Below are 19,066 nucleotides of genomic sequence, written 5' to 3'. Positions count from 1 at the left end.
ACTTCCTAGCTGTCATAACTAACATCCTACTACCTGGCCTGCTGTGGTCTGTCTGTGTAGGCCTGGGTGGGGGTCAGCCATACCCTTCATTCAGAGGCCATTGTACAGCATTTGTTTGTGTTTGTCTACACCTGTCCTGCTGGCTGTGACTGTTGTTGGGTATGTGACCCCCGACTGGCATGTGTGAGTCACTTATCCTGTGGGTGTCCCAGTATTGCAGATGGTGCTGCAGGGTGTCCCAGTATTGTGGATGGTGCTGCAGGGCTGCCTATGTTGGATGCATGTAGTACACTGCCTACTCATGGTTAGGCACATGTAGTGTAATGTTTGGCATCCCTTTTACTGTATGTGAGAGTCAGAGAGAGGTGCTATTCCCTGGCTCCCTCCCATGTCAGTGTATGTGCTATGTGTTGCTTCTTTGCCAGGGCCAGGGCATACTAGGCATGCCTCCTTTTGCCTAATGGGGCAGGCTCAGGTTGTTCCTCCTCCGAGTCACTCTGTGCCTGTGCAGGCATTGGCATTGGTGGGGGGCTATATGGCCCTGCCCCTTGCTGCTTCTGCTGCAGCTGTTTCTGCAGGATCATATAGTGTAGCATGGCACATACAAGGACGATTTGGGTACATGTAGTTGGTGAGCACTGCAAGTCTCCAATGGATGTGTCCAATCACCAGAACCATAACTTGAGCATCCCAAACACACACTCTATTACGATTCTTGTTTGTGCGTGTGCCTCATTATGGAGTTCTTGTTCTGGTGTGTGTGCATTTCTGATGGGTGTCATCAGCCACAGATCCAGTGCGTATCCAGCATCCCCCACTAGGTGACCATGTGGGATGTCACCATTGGTAAATTTCCGATACAGCTGCGTCAGATGCCAGATGTGGGAATTGTGATAACTTCCAGGGCAGCCAGCACACATCTTGAGTATTATGCCCTGGGCATCGCACACAACCTCGCAGCTGATGGAGGGGAAGCCCTTGCGGTTGATGTAAACCCTACCCTGCTCACCGGGTGGTGCTTTGATGCATATGTATGTGTGCAGTCTACTGCATCCACTACCTCAGGGTATTCTGCTATTTGGTGGAAGAGACGCATACTGCTGGCCAATGCCTCACCGGTGAGGGGAAAGTATACATGCTCACTGACATGCTGCCATGGTATCCAGGAACTGGTGGAGTACCCTGGATGCTGATGCCTGTGAGATCCCCATCTTATCCCCAGTTGGCCTTTGGAAGGTACTTGTAGCTAGTATTCTTAGGCCTACACATACCTTCATTTCCACTGGGATGGGTTCCCCTCTGTTAGTTCTGTGTGTGTCAGGTGTGGCCGGCACAGCTCAACAATCTGCTGTAGGAGGTCCCTGTCCACCCTATAGTGCTCCACTATCTCCAGCTCATGTAGCCCTTGGTAGGTCACCCTGGGTCTGTACACCCTTCGCTGTCTCCTTACTGTGGATTGGTCGGCAGCATTTCCATCCTTGCCACCCTCAGCCTCTTCCACAATTTGTATGATAGCTATTGCATCCCCTAACATTTTGCTGTTGTGAGTGTTAAAAGTTCCCCACTTGTTTACACCAGTGGTGAAGGGTGTGGGAAAAAGCAGTGGGGTAGGTTTTTGCATAGTTTATAGTGGCGTTCTGGGCTGGGCTGGTCTGCTGCCTGAGTAATTGGCTGGTTCTGATCCATTTCACCTGGCAGCGAATCTAGTACCCCTTGATTAACTTCCTGCTGCTGCTTTCCCTTCCCATTGCCCTTCTGATTCATCCCGGAGGCACCCCGCGCAATCGGTGTACTGCAATGTGCACACTGCTACTATTTCCTTGGTTCACTTCCTTTTTCTTCCTGTAGATCCCCCGCTTACACTGTGTTGTACATGATGGGCAGGTTTAGACACACCTCCTGGCTTTGCTGTGTTATGCCTGATGAAACCTTGAGCCATAGGGCTCCAATCTGCTGACAGTATGCCTGACACTCCCACACATGATGTCACCTACCTCCTAGTCTTGCACTCAGCTATCCATACTCATACACTGTTAGGACCTGCCTCACATGCTGGGGAAAACCAGGATTTACTATCCTTCCCCTCATTTGCATAGAATTGCCTGCTAATGCATAGTTACATGTGTCATACTGTGCCTCCTCCCTTAGCAACCACTACTCACTGGCCAGGTTATCTTTTGCCTGCCATTGACTTGCATGGCAGAATACTGATTTTAGTTAAACTGTTGTTTTTAGGTTTATTTTTTTATTTCCCCACCGGTCAAATTTGCATGCCACTGTCCTATGCTTCAATGGATGTGATTGGCAGACATATCATAAAAGTTGTATTTTTTACATTTGGCATTGTTTGCAATGCCAATGGCCTTCTAATTGGCCATTGGCATTCTTCCTCAATGCTATACAGCCTTTATTTGGAGCTGTCCTAGCTCTGTTTTGCAGTTTGCAGTGCTGTACTTGGTTACTAACCGAGTACATTTCTACATATTACGCTAGTCCTGTACACCATGATTCCTGCTTCCTGGATGGCAAATTTACCTCATTTGCATGGTTTTCACCTGCAAATAGGGTGATTTGCATACGGGGACTGGGGACCTGCAGCACTAGTGCTACAGTGCTCACGCACATCAGAAGTGCATGTACATGGATCGCTCGGCTGCCATATTGGCAAAATTTCATCTAACACTAATCATGCCCGCCATGCAAGCTTTTGAGAATCCCGGGGTGTATTTATTTTCACAGTTAATCAGTGTGAAACACTAATCTGAATGGACCTTTTTCGGGTCCATACCAGGGTTACAACCGATCAAGTAAGAATCACAGCAGTATTTACAAAGAATGTTTGACTGAGGTACAGAATATTAAACAGTACTTTTTTTCGATTAACGGTCTGGATACAGAATATTCAGAAGTGCTAGCAACTGATTTACTGAACCAAATGGGCATATTCACAGATGACTATAGACATCACACTGCTAGACATAGTTAAGTAATAATTTCTGGCAATGGCTGTATACAGATGATGTCTGATGATTTTTGCTGAAATATATATTTTTTTGTCAACCCCCCCCCATAATGTCACTGTTACATACTTCTCCTCTGACTCATTTAAGCCATAAAATCCTTAACCTCGTGGATTCTCTATAGCATTCATGCTTTTATCTTTTGCAAATCTAATCTTATTATCATCTGAACAAGGTAACATAAAGTAAGATTTCTTTAGTAAGTGCTAATAGCCACTAATAACATTCAGAATGAAAACCTTTTAAACATTAGCTTGATTAAGTTATTGTAACATATCTTTGTTAAAAAAGTGACCCAGTAAAACTTGAATTACTACAGATTATGCTACTTCGGATTTCAGCTATAGTTCCATAACAGTAATATTATAATGCAAAGAGTTTTAAAATTTGGAAATTATTCTACCAGAGGGATATCATCGAGTTCAGTGAAACTAATGAAAAAATAGGACCTTCATATTGCCTTGTCTTGTTGTTCTGGATTGGCTTAGGTAGGGAAAACAGAACTGAGCTACAGTTACTTTGCAACCAAGTAAGAAAAGACTGCTGGTAGCCTGTCTGAGACTAACAAATGCCTAGAAATATCTTCTTTGACTATGCTATGTATCTGCTTCAAAATAGTTACCTTATAGAGCAAGGCAGTGCTATGATGTTGTCAGTTCTGAAAACAAATGCAAAATGCTCTCTGTCTGTCTCTGAGAAAGTCCTTTAAATTAATAATACATCCTGCTAACTCATTTTAGATTACATCATTCTTAACAATTCTCTGGTTTCCCAGGCTAACAGAAACTCTACATTTACATTGCTTTGATCTTGCACCTGGTCAGGAAACCACAGTAATTAAATACGTTATATATGTAAAATCTAGCAATTAACTGGTCTCAAAACAATAGAAAGAATCTGCTGGTTCAGACATCACAGCTCTGAGTTTTAGATCAAGCAGTCAAGCAAGGCTTGACTTATCAGCTTTCTTCCAGCAGAGTGCACTCTTGTTACATTTTTAACATTCAACACAACACTATGTTCTTCCATTTAAGAGAACAAGCCTGTGACTTATATTAATATTTACAAATGATAGCATTATCTACAAAATTCTATCTGGCTAGGCTGGCAGCCTTCACATATCTTCACACATTTCCTGTCTGCTAACCAGATTCTCATGTCCTCAGGCAAAGTGCTAAGGGCTTGTTCCCTCACCAAAAGGCCTGCCAGCCCTTCAAAAGTGGTAACCTGACACTAACTCACCCACCTATGAAAATAAATGCTTAGTTCAGCAATATATTTATACCCACTTTCATCTGCCTTGAGTCTTTGCTCACAAAACTTTTTTTCTGTAAGCTTCAGGTGTTAACTTAAAACACTCTAATAAACAATTTTTAACAGTATTATAATTTAAGCAATCAGTATCAGCCAATTTAGAAATAGCCGTTACAGCTTTACCATGGAGTAAGTGGGTCAGGAACCATACACAGAGCACTTGGTTAACATTATACTGTTTACATACCCTTTTAAACATACATATGAATAAAACTATCAAAATTAGCACCCTCTGTAAATTGTGGAAGAAATTTGCTGACCTTTATTACTTCTGGGGTTCTGCTACTCCCTTCCCCATTACTTTCATGACCATGGCGAGGAGTCAGTATTTCCTTTTCATGTTGCCTCTGCCTCTCATTTTCTTCAGCCTCCAAACATCATAGTTTCTTATTTTCTTCAGACTCCAGACATCTCAGTCTCTCTGCTGATTCTAATGCCATCTATTTTTCTTTTTCTTCAGCCTCCAAACATCATAGTTTCCTTGATGATTCTAGTTCCAACTGTCTGGCTTCCAGTCCAAGTCTAACTCAGACAGATTTTTAGGTCCTTTGATGCAAAGTTGAACTGTCCATTTTCTGAGAGTTGTACATCCCCAAGGCCAGTCTGGTTGTCCTCCTGGTTGCTGGTCTGTGATGCAGCTGTGTCTAAGGCTGCTATCATTTCTGCTTTAGTCAAGGTGGCATGCATCAATCCTTTGTGTTGGCGCATCTCAATTTCCTTTAAGAGCACACAGAGACCATAGTCAGTCTGGGGATGTTTTCTCCCTCTTTCTTCAGATGTCTAGTAAGGCTCCCCACTGGCACAGCTATAGAGTTCAGATCTCAGCTGAGTGGCCAAGACAAGACCTTTAGCACCCTCTCTGTCCAGCTAATGCTTTGTGTGCATGCCCAAGTAGCTGACACACACACACCCTTTCAGGTTTTGATTTACACACACACACACACACACACACACACACACACACACACACACACACACACACACACACACACACACACACGCACATACACACACACACACGCACACCTGGGAAAAACTGGCACAGGTTTACTAGCTATGCCTTCTTTTTCCCAGACTATAAGGTAGTTATCACTACCACCAGCCAACTCGTTATCAGCTACTTTAAGGCCCTTGACAAAGGGTGTCCAATCTTACCGTGTAATGTTACTATTAATATGAATGGTAGTTTGACCAAGAACAAGGCTATTAGGAGTGGCCTACCCAGTGTCACCAAATAAATATGCAAGTACTCTCAGAACTTAAACATCTCTGCACAGATTAGCCACAATGAAAGGTTTAAATATATTTAATAATAAATAATAAAAGAACAAGAAAATGCTCAGTATATAATCACAGTGACATCAGAGTTCAAAACCACAGGAAATGTTTAAAACAACATTGCAGGATAGTCTCAAATAAATAAAGAAAAACATCTAAACTCCTGACTGAATCTAAGAGAATTATTATAGCCTTGTTAACTTACTTAAGAGCAAGGCAAATGTGTGGTGAATCGGTCATCTTGTCAGGTCCAAGACAGAATACAAAATGCTGTGTCCCTCTACTAGAGTTTTCAAATTAATATCACAAATATTACTGCTGGGATAGCTAGCAATAGATTCTTGTCATCTGACTCTATGCCAGATGAAATCCCCACTGCTGGAAGCTAGCAATACATAGCCTCTACCTGTGAAAATACACAGACAAGGGCCTTTCCCTCAGATGTTTGGCAGATGCTGGAAGTCATAAAACAATAAAACACCTCCAAGACAATACAGAAAATTCCCTAGTTTTAGACATTGTGCCTCCTTGCTGCATTGGAACTGAAATATGTCAGATTTTTTGTACAGCTATAAAGTAATTTAATTTCAGCTGTTTTTTTCAGAAGTTTGCAAGACTGAAGTCAACCTCCTGTGTTCCAGTTTCCACTGTTAAAATGTATAGATTTAAACAATAGTGCATGTACATCTCTGTTCTTTTCCAGTAGGGTACCCTGTGGTTACATTTCAAACAGTACTTTGCAAATACCTTTGAGCAGTTTGATATACACATGACATACAGTTCTAATACATTTGTAACATAAGCATCTTATATAAATCATGTTGATATTCACAAATGACATATAATTATTTACAAAATGCCAGATAGCTGTGCTGGCAGTATTTCCCTTTGTCACAGATATATACTAAACAATTGATCTAGAAGACTGTTAGGAGCCTAGACAGTGCAGTTTACCCACATACCCTGTTGTAAATAGACTGAGATACCAGATCTGAGGTGAATTTATTGTTACCCATTAGTATGTCTATACTACATGTGTAGAGTGTGAGGGAGCTACTTTGATGTGGAATGGGGATTTATTCCAAAGATAGGGAATCCCATGGAAGAGGTATCTATTCCACCAGCAGGTTCCGTTTATATTACAATGTGGGGTTAGCAAGTATTTTTGGTGCTTCCAACTTAATGAACCTGCAGGAGATAAAGCAGGACAGGGCCATTTGCAACGTTGCAAGCTGGGCAGAAATCACCATACAGGAGTCAATATGATTCAGAAAAGAGTGGTAGAGCTTATAAATGCTCTGTTTAACTTAGGGAACTCCTACTCTCATTATTTTTATGAAAACATTGTGCTTTTTTTGTCTAGTTTGACTACAATGGATGCCTAGGTAGAAAAGCTCCACAAAAAAAAAAAAAAAAAAAAAAAAACAGAAAATACACCTGCATAATTGAAAATACTTGAAGTGGATGTGGGTCACAAATGGCTAGGAACAGTACTGCTGCTGCTGTAGACATACTGCTTGTAAGACAAGAACTTAGACATGCACAAGACAGGTATATAGGGACTGAAAGAGAAACGTTAGCCATAGGCTTTGATTGTTAGAAAATTCATTGTTATACAGATGGACTATAAACTAAATTTGGCACAGATCATAAGCCTTTGCAAAGCATCTTCAGAAAATAATTGCATAAAGCACCTGCAAAATTGCAAAAATGCTGCTGATGTTTCAGAAATTCATAATATTGAAGTACACTGCAAACCAGGAAGACTACTGCATAGTGCTGGAAGCTTATCTGCATGAGTGCAAGGAGGCTATGCTGAAAGATGTGTTCAGTCTGTGGACTGTGATATGAATTCCAGCCACTGTTTGTAATCTACATGAATATAACAGAACTACTAGAGAAGGCACAGAAAAAAAGCTGTTCGGGGAGGTCATAATGTCATAGTGGATGGACAATACAAACTATTTGCATCCTCTAATACAGCTATATCTGAGGGGAACTTTTCTATATTCAAGGTTTGCTATTTAAAGGAGAAAAAGTCAAAATTTTTTCACAGCTGTGAAGCAAAATGTGTTTGAAAAATCCATGAGTCTCATTTGAAAATGGGTGAAAAGAAAGCCAGCAATACCATGTTTTAGTCTAATGTGATAGCACACATAGAACAAATGTGTAAAAATCATTGACAGACCTCTCAACTGTACATGTTTTGGAGGTATATACCCATTTCAGGCTTGGTCTACCCTTTCACATGATGTACCTATTTTTGAACATATGCCCCTATTTTCTGGCTTGCTTTACTCCCTCGCATTATTTTCTAAAATTCCCCCCTATTACACACAATGTTGAAGCAGTTTAGTCCACAGGAAACCAGGCTGCTTGACAAACATACTGGTGACACTAATAATTTAAAGAAAGAGGACCCACATGTTATGTCTCTGTTTTTCAGAGTCAATATAAATGAGTTTGGGAAGTCAGTGATGTACCCAGCATATATGACACCTGGAGCTGAAACTTTCTTTAATCCTCACATGGAGATATTTTCTAACACTCTCTCCCTCCTCTATGATAATTTTTTTTCAGTAATAATCATGAAATAAAAAAATGGACAGAAAACAAAACAGGGAAGTTTTCCTTTTATTGAACTTTGTATATAAAATCACACCAGTAAAATAAATAAAAATATTCCAGCAAATATAAGGAAACAAATATATTATTGAATTCTTGAAAAAGGAAAAACTTATTTCTACAAATTGATTTGTAGCAGTATAAAACATTACAGTTTTCGTTTTCGAGCCTTAACTTCTGTAAATGTATTAATGACTTTCTCAAAATTTATCTTCTTTGTATATTCATGCTCAATAGACGTATAGCCAAATTTGTCAATCTATCTTTGCTCATAGCTGGTCGAAGAATACCTTTAATTCATTTTAATTTCAGAATGGACTTTCAAAGTATTAAGCAACATGTCCTGAATACTTAGCCCTGTTTCTTCACCATATGGCTCAACTGTCTAGATTTTTGCAGAATGTCCAGATTTTTACCTCTTAAAATTTGTGGTTTTCTGGAAAATCAGTGAGGACTGGTCTCATTAAATAATGACATGTATTTGTCTTTCAGACTTTACTTCCTTCAGAAAATGGATACTAATACAAATCCTGTTTTTCTAGTAACTTTCTAAGTTTAAACTTCATAAGTGCAATAGTTAAAACCTGTCCCTAATTTTAAGCCTTTGACCCCATTATTTTAGGCTTGTCCAGATTTCTTGTGCTAAAAGTTATGCCCCCTGACACTGCTTTCATGAGAGACAGAGACATATGTTACTTGTTTCAATGACAAAGAAGACACTAATAATATAAATTAGAGGGTGTGGGAAGCTCGCCCCCACATTGGGGATATTCTGCAAGAAGCATCCGAAAGACCATAACATCTTTATTCTGCAAGAAGCATCTGAAAGGCCACCAGAATAATACAGGACAACACAGATCTTGCTCATGGACTGTTTAAGCATCTGTCATCGGGCAGGAGATATTGCAGCATCTGCTGCAGGACTACAAGATTCAGTAACAGTTTCTACCCTACAATGATTAGACTTCTGAACTCGGGCACAAGTCCCAGGGGTCTAGACACATAAGAAGTCAATTTTTATTTATGTGTGCAATATATGCTTACATATATTCCAAGTAAGTGCAATATTTATTTATTATAGTCACAGTCAGTATTATTTAACTCAATCAAGTGCAATATTAGAAAAATAACTTAGGCATTTCAAAGTTGTTTTGTTTTACTTTAAATAGGGTAGTTAATTTAACTCAGGGGTGGGAATTATTTTCATATATGAGTGTTGGTAAATGTCTCTGCTCTTTCCTGTGTGCATTGGGAGTAGTATTGTATTTGTTAGTTATGTTTATTCCTTTACTTGTATGTGTTGTTTCACCTTCCTTTGTAATCTCAAGAATTGAGCTGATGAACAAAATTTCATTTAGGACTGTTGTTCTAAATGGCAATACATTTTACTTTGACTTTGACTGTGGAGCCTGCCAACCCTGCAAAAAACACTTACATTTTAGTAGCCTAATCATCAGGGGTTTAGTTTTCAGTGAGTTATAGTGGAAGGGTTTATTATATTCTTGTTTTAAAAATCAAGAAGAATATACATTAAAATTATGCTTCGGCTTTGCTTCATTGCTGCCTATCAAGCAGTGTAGCTGCATTGCTTGCTTTCTTTATCTAAATGTCCTGGTGATCCCTTTAGTAATTTGTCCATGTACTGTATACAGAAGCATTTCACTGACATCAAAATGAAACATTTCCCCCAGTGATCCCTTCAGTACTTCATCCATGTATGCACAAGCATCAAAATGAAACATTTCTCCCACTGATCCCTTCAGCAGTTTGTTAATATGCATGCAAGCACTCAAATGACACCAAAATTAAATAATTCCTTGCAAGACCCCTCCAGCTGTTCATTAATATATGCACAAGCAGTCAAATGGCACCAAAATAAAGCATTCCCTGCAAAGGATCCTTAATCAGTTTGCCCTTGTATGCATAAGCACTCAAATTACACCAGAATAAATCATTTTCCCTCAAAGATCCCTTCAGCATTTTGTCCATATATGCACAAGCACAAAAATGAACCATTCCCCCAAATACCTCTTCAGCAGTTTGTCTGTGTATGCACAAGCACCAGAATAAATCAATTATCCCCAAAGATCCCTTCAGCAGTTTGTCAATGTATACAGAAGCATCAGAATGAATCATTTCTCTCCAAAGATCCCTTCAGCAGTTTGCCAATGTATGCACAAGCACCAGAATAAAGCATTTCCCCAAAAGATCCCTTCAGCAGTTTGTCCATATATATGCACAAGCACAACAGTGAATCATTACCCCAAAGATCTCTTCAGCAGTTTGTTTGTGTATGCACAAGCACTCACGTGGCACTAGAATGAATCATTTCCACACAAAGGTCCCTTCAGCAGTTTGTCAATGTATACACTGGCACCAGAATGAATAATTTCTCCCCAAATATCCCTTCAGTAGTTTGCCAGTGTATGCACAAGCACCAGAATAAAGCATTTCCCCAAAAGATCCATTCAGCAATTTACCCATGTATGCACAAGCACAAACATGAATCATTCCCCCAAAGATCTCTTCAGCAATTTGTCTGTCTATGCACAAGCACTCAGATGACACCAGAATGAATCATTTCCTCACAGAGATTTTTTCAGCAGTTTGTCAATTTACACACAAGCACCAAACTAATCATTTTTTACCAAAGATCCTATCAGTAGTTTGCCAATGTATGCACAAGCACCAGAATGAAGCATTTCCCCAAAAGATCCATTCAGCAGTTTGTCCATGTATGCATAAAGACCAGAGTGAAACATTTTCCCCAAAGATTCCTTCGGCAGTTTGTCCATGTATATAAAGCACCAGAAATAATTTCCCCCAATGACATCTTCATCAGACTGTCCATGTATGTGCAAGCACCAAAATAAATCATTTCCCCCAATGACCCCTTCAGTAGTCTATCTATGTATGCACAAGCACCAAATGACATTAAAAAGAAACATTTCCCACAGCGGCCCCATGGTTAGTTTGTCCTACTTATTTCAGAGAAAAGTGTTTACTTCTGTTACTCAGTCTCTCTCTCTCTCTCTCTATATATATATATATATATATATATATATATATATATATATATCATACTGTGGCACTATCCCTCTATCCCTGCAACCAATCACATGTCTTTTTGTGGTGATGTCCAAGCAAGAAGACATAGGTGGATAGGTGGGGCCGGGAGGCACCCAGGACATCTCAGACATCTGTTTAGGATGGATACAGTTATTTCCTTTAAAGAGGGATACATATTTGATTAAAAATATATTTTTTGCTTAACTTTATGTTGCTCTTACTGTTTGCACCTGAGGTGGACCACCCCTTCTGCCCCTTCCCCATTAGTATGCCTCTGTGAGAAGTACACATTTAAGATATCATTCATTAAAGTCTATAAGATTTTACATGGTATCTTTCACAATATGCTGATTCATTTGCATAATTTTTGTCACTCAGTTTTTAAACTTGTACTTTTGAGCAACATCCCACAATCCTATAGGAAATGGAAGGAATTAAGTGCTATATGGCATTCAAATTTTATGATAATTAGGTACCCAGATTTTTTTTCTAGATGGAACAATGTTTCAAGAGCCTTTGTATCTATTTTCAATGCACGTAGGTTGAGATTTATGCTCCTTGCTTTACGGCAAGCAGAGAAAAAGAACTTAAAAAGAAGAAAGGATACCACATGAAATTTCAATGCAACTTTGACTAAAGGTAGTTATCTTGATTTGTCTCATTTTGTTTTATTTTATTTTATATTATTTAAGTTTGTTTACCAGGGTAATCAACAAACAACATATCTGAGGCCCAGCCCATGTTGTGAGTTACAAGTAAAGTAATAGAAAGGACCAGCACTAAGGTAAACCTTCACTGAGACAACCAAAAGCCCAAATAGAAGTAAAAGTCCAGTGAAAGGAAACACTTGACATGTACAAATACAATTCAAACATACTTTAATAAATCTGAATCACAAGGTCACAAAACTTTCAGACTTGAGTCCTTCTTCAGTTTGTAAAGAAAGAAAATTTTCAGCATCATTTAAATACTATCAGTATAAAATCACATGACATGACTCATTAAACTAGAAATTTCTTCTTAAATGTATAGCCTTAAAAAATCTAGAATATTAATGTATAGCATAAAAATACAAAATACATATGTAGATAAAAAAAAAATCTAAAAATTCATTCTAGCTATTTTCTTATAACCATTTGTTTCTTTATTTCAAAACTGGTTTAAGACTTACATTAGCATTAACTCCAGGTTTAACACCTGCCTGAAGTAGTCTTATGGTTCCCCTTCAGAAGGTCGAACGACTGAAATCTCGAAATGCATATGGCCAAAGCCATATGCTCGAATTTCAGAAGCTTGACCTTCTGAAAGAGAAAGAAAAAAAAAAGCAAGAAAGCACAAAACAGTGTTTCTGCAGGGGGCAAGCCCCCCTGCACACCCCGCTACTTATTTATTCTAACTCCAAGATTGCACTACAGTGCAGAAAGGGAAATCTCCTGTTCTGCACTGTATGCCGATCCCCATTCAGAAGGTCGAGCTTCTAAAATTTCAAGCATATGGTCTCGACCATATTCATTTTGAGATTTCAGCCGTTCAACCTTCTGAAGGGGAACCAGTCTTATACATTCATACTCGCTCATCTCTGGAGCATTTTTAATATCACCACCTCTAATCTTTGGATATATAACATTCATAACATGGAATTTAAATCTATGCTTACAGCCAGCATCCTCAAGATGTTTTGCTAGTGCATTTGTGTTAACCTTCCTCCTGATGTCTGATTTATGCTCAATAATTCTATCCTTCAACATATGTGTGGAGCTACTTACGTAAAATGCAATACATTCTGCACAGGTAGCAAGGTACATAGTAGACTCCAGTTTCCAGAAATAGTATTTTTAACATCTCTTGCCCTCCTGTTGTATGTTGTCACATAGCATAAATGCTCATATTTCTTCCTAGTAATATTACTGTTTTGAGCAGAGCTATTATCAGAGAGGTAGGGTTCAGCTATATTATCTTTCTTATTCAATATTTCTATTTTCAGATCTTCCAAATGATCAGCATGATAACCCATATCCTTAAAGTCAGAGATCATCTCATCCATCTGTTGATCACATCTCTCTTTACTAGTATTTATTCTACTGACCCGCATTCTTTAATACACCCTTAAACACATGGTCAGGATGTATACTAGTCCTGTGTGGGTACTTGTTTGCATGCACTTCCTTTTTATAAATAGATGTAGTAATGGGTACTCCTGTGGCTAATACATATGCGAATATTGTGGTTGGGCAATGGGAAGAGCAATTCATCTACACAGGTCCATCACAATTTGTAGAGAACATTTTGTTTTATAAGCATTTTGTGGATGACATTTTTTTTAATTTGGAAAGGGGACATAGGAGAACTTCACATTTTTAACTATCTTAACAATAGTACTAACTTTCTGGAGTTTGCTATTTCTCATTCTGAAAATGCAATGAATTACTTAGATGTTGTAACAGAGAGGGAAGAGACTATCATTACTTTGTCTATTTATAAAAAGGAACTGCATGCAAACAAGTACCCACACAGGACTAGTATGCATGGTGACCATGTGTTTAAGGGAGTATTAAAAAGTCTACTGTCCTCAGTACCAGAGGTTAGGAATATTATTGGTGATAAACCTAATTTTTCCTATAGAAACTGTAATAGTTTGAAGAAACGCCTATGTTATAAAGGCTTGCAGTTGAAAGAGAATTGACCAATTAAGAGACTAGGGACGTTTCCATGCCATAACTGCTCATGCTGTTCTGATATACTATTTAATAATGAATTTATACACCCCCTAACTAGGAAAAAATATGTCTTTAAAGCATCGGCTACATGCAATACCAGCAACATTATCTACATTGCACCTGTGTAGAATGTACTGCATTTTACGTAGGTAAGTCCACATGTAGGTTGAAGGTTAGAATTATTAAGCATAAACCAGACATCAGGAGGAAGGTGAACACAAATGCACTAGTAAAACATCTTGAGAATACTGGCTGTAAGCATAGATTTAAATTCCATGTTATGAATGTTATATATCCAAAGATTAGAGGTGGTGATATTAATAATGCTCCAGAGATGAGAGAGTATGAATGGGTAACACTACTTCAGGTGGGTGTTAAACCTGGAATTAATGCTAACATAAGTTTTAAAACCAGCATTGAAAAAGAGACGAATGGTTATAAGAAAACAGCTAGAACAAATTTTTTGATTTTTTTATCTGTATATGAATTTTGTATTTTTTAAGCTATACATTGATACTCTATATTTTTAAGGTTATAATTTTTAGAAGAAATTTCTAGTTTAATAAGCTGTCATGTAATTTTATACTGATGGTATTTAAATGAGGCTGAAAAAATCTCTTTCTTTACAGACTGAAGAAGGAAGCAAGTCTGAAAGCTTTTTTACCTTGTGATTTGGATTTATTAAAGTCTGGATTTTATGTCTATGTGTCGTGTTTCCTTTCATGGTACTTTTGCTTCTATGTGAGTTACAAGCAAAACAGTAGGATACAATAAGGTAATGTCAAGCAAAACAGCATTTACAAAAACAGAACATAAATATCAAGATCTATTATTAATTTTGTTTATAATGTAGAAATAAATGGAATGAAAAAAGACAGAAAAAAGATACAATTTATATACAGAGTAACAGGCAGAAGAACAGCGAAGAGAAGCAGCGAAAAATATAAGATTGTCACAGAAAATACAGGAATAAAAGTGAGAGTTTTGATCTATTAAATAAACTGATAGCTAGTGTAGCTGTTGTTAAATAATGTGATGCTGTATTACCAATCCTATCATTTATTTATTCACATTTGTTTAGCAGGAAAACCTGACTGGATAATTTTATCCATTTTAAGAGGAGGCCTGAGTAGAAAAGATCCACAAATGAAAGAACAGAAAATTCAGCTATATAATTGAGAATACTTCAAGCATGTGAGTCACAAATGGCTAGGAGCAGTACTGCTGCTGCTGTAGACATACTGTTTGTAAGACAAGAGCTTAGACATGCACAAGACAGGTATATAGGGACTGAAAGAGAAATGTTAGCCATAGGCTTTGATTGTTAAAAATTTCACAGTTACATGGATGGAATATTAACTAAATTTGGCACAGATCATAAGCCTTTGAAAAGTGTTTTCAGAAAATAATTGCATAAAGCACCTGCAAAATTACAAAAATGCTGCTGATGTTTCAGAAATTCATAATATTGAAGTACACTGCAAACCAAGAAGACTGCTGTGTAGTACTGGAAGCTTATCTGCATGAGTGCAAGGAGGCTATGCTGAAAGATGTGTTCAGTCTGTGGACTGCGACATGAATTCATGTCACCATTTATAATCTACTTGAATATAACAGAACTCCTAGAGAAGGCACAGAAAAAATAGCTGTTTAGGGAGGTCATAATGTTATAGTGGATGGACAGTACAATGTATCCGCATCCAGTAATTTAGCCATATTAGAGGAGAACTATCGTATATTCAAGGTTTGCCATTTAAGGGAGAAAAAGTCAACATTTCTTCACAGCTGTAAAGCAAAATGTTTCTGAAAAATCCATGAACCTTATTTGGAAATAGGTGCAAAGAAAATCAGCAATACCATGCTTTAGTCTAATGTAATAGCACAGATAGAGCAAATGTGTAAAATTCCTTGCCAGACCTGTCAACTGTAACTTTTGGAGGCATGTATGGATTTTCAAGCTTGATCTACCCCTTCACATGATGCACCTATTTCAGAACATATGTCTTTGTTTTCTGGCTTGTTTTACTGCCTCACACTATTTTCTAAGATTTACCCCAATTATGCATACCTGGGCATTCAATAAACTACTTGTAGGCTTAGCATGAAGCCTACACAGAGTTTACATGTTTGCAAGGTGAGCAACAATGCTAATTGCACATGAATGCCTGCACCATGTTTAAATGTAAATAAGAGCGGTTTCATGGCCAACAACAGTGTTGCTGGCCAGGAAACCATGTAAAGCAACACAGACAGCAGCAGACATGTCAACCTGTTTACCTATGGGCTAACTAGGTCTGCATGTTTGCACAAAATGTCACAATGATTACCAGGTTTATTAATAGAGCAATGTATATAATCCCAACACATTACATGAAAGTATATACTGTGCAGAGCATTGTGGAAACTTGTTTCAGGCATACTGAACAAAAGCTGAGTAAATGGTCAGCAAGAGTACATAGACTGCATTATAAATAAACAGTTATGGGGGAGTGTGGGTATTGAATGGGGACACACAGGTGAACTGTAGGAATGAACACAGGAAAAGAGGACAGGTGAAACATAGTAAAACACAGCAGATGAGGGCATGTCATTTAAGACAGCTGTAACATGAACGCTAATCACATATCAACATGATACAATAAGGACTGTACTGTGAATGTATATGTAGAATGTACCATCACCCAGGATTATGCCACAATATAAACAAGAAATTATTGACTTAATCAATTGGCTTAGCTTCTGGTGTCAATCCAGGGGGATTCAGTGTCTCTCAGCCTGGGATGAGATGCTTGACAGACCATGCTGCTTTGTTAGAGATTGTCTGCACCTATGTTTTCTAGGTTGTCGGATACTGGCAAAGGCGCTTGCCTACCCATAGTGCCTTTTTTAGGCAATGTCAAAGCAACAAAAATTCCAATGTAAAAAAAAATCCATTGGAGGCAAACTCAAGGTTCTGCTGCTTAATGCTAGGAGTGTAAGCATGAGGCAGCAGTGGAAGAAATTGCCAACCTGCTAGCTGACAGATTTGGTACAAACTTCACCCCCACTGCCCCACAGGCTGTACCCCAAAACATATCTGACAACACTCCTCAAAGTATCTCTAAAGCTCAGTCATATCTGCACAATCCACGGCTAAAAACAAGGTCTCAATGGTACCAGATAACATTCCAGTTTACTTACTAAGCAATCTAAAACAGGACATAGTGGACCCACTTTGCATGCTCTTTAATCATAGCCTGAGAAATGGCTTTGTATGAGCAGAGTGAAAAACAGCAACAGTAATCCCCTTGCACAAAGGAAGTCCATCAACCAACTCTGGGAAATACAGACTCATAAGTCTAACCAGTCTCATCTCCAAAGCCATGAAAAGAATCATCATGAACCTTATCAACAAGGACACAGGTGACCTTCAAACTCTAAACCCAAACCAGTTTGGCTGCATTAAGGGTAGACCATGCTTATTAAACCTAGCAGACATTTAAAAAAGTCACTAAAGACCTAGATGAAGGTAAGACAGTGCATACCACCTATCTTGACCTGGCCAAGGCTTTTGACACAATCCCCCACTCAGGTATTATTGAGAAACTCTCACAGCTGGGGATTAACCCATATGTCACTAGATGGATAGCCAACTGGGTCAATGATAGAACACATATTGTCAAAGTTGGTGACTCAACTTCTACCAGTACAATGGGCACCAGTGGCATACCACAAAGATCTTTGCTAGGGCCTTTAGTGTTTAGAATCTATTTTTTGGAAGTCCAGGCTAAAGTAGACAGTTTTGGCTTACTAAGCTTGGTGATGATTGTAAATTGGGTGCAATCATTGAGTCCTCCAATGATGTTAGGGGGCTAACACAGACAAATGACTGGTGCCAAAGCCATGGTCTACAACTAAATACAAAAAAGTGTCAGTATTCTTGCTTTTGGCAAAGTAGAGTTCCCCACTTATTACAGTATTGACAATACCACCCCAACTTCCAATCTAGTGTTGCAAGACCTGGAAATACAGGTAGATACCAATCTGAACTGTGACCACCAAGTTTTCACAGTGCTAAGGAAAGCCTTCTATGTTGTGCACCTCATAAGTAAGAGCATTGCATCTAGGTCTGAGGATGTTGGAACACTACTGCATTTGACCCATAGCAGACCACTAATAAAGTACAATTCTCTCTTTTGCATCTACCTCACTAGACACCCGCAACAGCTGGAGAGACCACAGAGATTTTCACCAAGAAAATACAGGGCCTCCAAACCATGCCATGACATACATGGATAGGCTGAATGCCCTATCAGTGTACACTGTATTGTGTAAGATTCTGAGAGGTAACTGGTGCCTGGTCTACAGAGCAGTCTCTGACACTGCTCTGATGGAACTGTTGCACATCTGCAAATCTAATGGCATAAGAGTCACTCACTCTAGGGATCTTAACCTAGCCTCCAACATTAACAGAACATGCTTGAGACACAGATAAATCTCCCAGAGACTGCCCTTCCTCTGGAATAAACTTCCAAATTGTGTGAAGCAGATCTCCTCACTGACCCTATTCAAGCATAACCTAGACAAATGGATGGGAGAGTACAAATTCACCCCAGGGGTGGCAACCATGTCCCTCATGGACAGGGGTAGTCGGTGTTGACCATAGACTCATTCTGCAAATTACATCCACCTAATAAGGTCAATTGGGGCTACTTGAGATGAACATGGCTAGGCTTGTAAGGACTGTAGGGCCTCTAGCCTAGTAATCTCCTATGAAACTATGAACCTATGTCAAAAGTTCTCAGGGGGCATATTACTACAGCTGTTATAGAAGGAGCATTTAATGTAATGGCAGCGATGGCCATTAATACATTAGCTCACATCACAGATTGTTATACAATCTTGTAGCCATACTGTAGAGCCACATCTCAATACAGCATATGTAAATGACAGCAACATTGACATTTCAAGTGATCGCAGGGTCATAGGACTCTATTAAGTTGATGGCCAACATCACATAAAATCTTAGCCATTATTATAACATGAAAATGGAAATGCATATAT

The sequence above is a fragment of the Protopterus annectens genome, chromosome 1.part0 (assembly GCF_019279795.1).
Source record: "Protopterus annectens isolate FY-2018-M chromosome 1.part0, PAN1.0, whole genome shotgun sequence".
Classification (NCBI taxonomy): Eukaryota; Metazoa; Chordata; order Ceratodontiformes; family Protopteridae; genus Protopterus; species Protopterus annectens.
This window is presented reverse-complemented; position numbering follows the sequence as displayed.